Here is a 1,988-nt window from a genome sequence, read left to right as displayed (position 1 = left end):
TCAGCGATTGCCGGGAGAGACAGTCTTTCTGCAAATAAAATGTCAAATTAACTAAAAGAACATCTCGAACACTGGCGATCAAATATATGAAAGAGGCGGGTTCTTAACACACATTCTAAGCTCGTGTACGGTGAACGCTACCATGCTTGATGCGGTGAGATATGACAGGTTGACTGTTCGCGTTTTTGACAGGCGGTGAACTGTGAAGTAACCGAGAGCCCATATCTATACAGTTTATAATTTATATATAGTAGTGGCCATACTTAAAAAAACAAATCAAAAAGTATTTAATTATTATACTGTGCTAAAAGAGTTAAACCATAAGCAAAATTGCCTAATAAGTCCGAGAGTATCAAAGGCGAAAAGTTGTTTTCACCACACCAACTGGTAAAGGCTTACTTTGCTATTCGAAAACAGATAGCAAAACTGCATTTTATCCACAAGAGTGCAAAGTAATCTCATACAAATTTTAACTTGATATTTTGAGCTGGCTTAAATTATACATATGGGATATGGGTTAAATTGTGGCGTAGGCGAGAGGCTGGCAACCGTTCACTGCAATGTCACAGTTTCGTTTTCTTTCAACCCCTTATTTGCCAAGAGGGGCACTGAACTGTATAAATGTGTTCTGATGATACAGGCGTGATTGATATGATTTATACATGATGATTTTGAATCTTAAATACTGAAAAAAATTATAGATTTGATTTAGTTTCATGTTTTATAGTCAGTATTTTGTTCGTGTTGGTGTGGTGAAAAGTTTTGTGGTTCATTCGGCGGCAAAATTTGTTTAACCTTCGTGCCTTGAAACCCTCGCAACGCTCAAGAGTCCCCTTGTAAAACAAATAACTATTAACCGTGTTCATATTGATACATGAACAAGCGAAAAATCCAATATTGAACCGCAAGCGTAGTGAATGGTTCAATGATTCCAAAAGTGGAATCTTGAGCGTTGCGAGGGTTTCAAGGCTTAACATACTCTGCCACCTAATGAAACAAAGTTGTTCACCACACCAACACTAGTGCCTACGCCAAATCTTGGGATTAGTTGTCAAAGCAGACCCCAGGCTCCCATGAGCCGTGGCAAATACCGGATAACGCAGGGAGGATGACGAATGACGTAGAAACGAGTTAAGAACCGTGTAGACTCACCACCCAGAACACAGTGACCGCCTCAGCACCTTTAGTGACCAGTTGGTTACTGTCAAAGTCTAAAGGCACCAACACATGAGTGCCGCCGGCGCCGGCCGCCGCTAGTATCCCTCCCTCTGCTCGGATTTCCGCGCCAATCTCGCATATAGCTTCGTCTTCTAGCCCTTGCACTTCGAATATTAAGTCTGGAAATGAAATTATAAATAAATAAATAAATATTGGGGACACCTTACACAGACCAACTTAGCCCCAAACTAAGCAAAGCTTGTACTATGGGTGCTAAAACGACGATATACATACTTAAATAGACCTATTTTGACCGGTCAGATAGAAATATTTTGACCGGTCTGGCGCAGTCGGTATTGACCCTGCCTGCTACGCCGTGGTCCCGGGTTCGAATCCCGGCAAGGGCATTTATTTGTGTGATGAGCACAGATATTTGTTCCTGAGTCATGGATGTTTTCTATGTATATAAGTATTTATATATTATATATTTCGTTGTCTGAGTACCCACAACACAAGCCTTCTTGAGCTTACCGTGGGCCTCAGTCAATCTGTGTAAGAATGTCCTATAATATTTATTTATTTATTTATTAAATAGATAAATACATACTTATATATGTCACAGGGAAATGGCCCAAACAGAGATTTTATCAAATCACTAAGGGATATGATCAAATCACGCAGGATGTCAAAATGGCGAATCAATTTTATCATTTCTCTAGAAAATTTCAGTCATTTGACAAAATCCCTTACTCTGTTTAGTGAAATCACAAAATCGACCAATAGACACGCCACGTTTTATCATTTCACTAGATTTGTTTAGGGATTTGATA

The sequence above is a fragment of the Leguminivora glycinivorella genome, chromosome 27 (assembly GCF_023078275.1).
Source record: "Leguminivora glycinivorella isolate SPB_JAAS2020 chromosome 27, LegGlyc_1.1, whole genome shotgun sequence".
In the NCBI taxonomy this organism is placed as follows: Eukaryota; Metazoa; Arthropoda; class Insecta; order Lepidoptera; family Tortricidae; genus Leguminivora; species Leguminivora glycinivorella.
The sequence above is the reverse complement of the archived record's forward strand: the minus strand, read 5'-3'. Positions refer to the sequence as shown.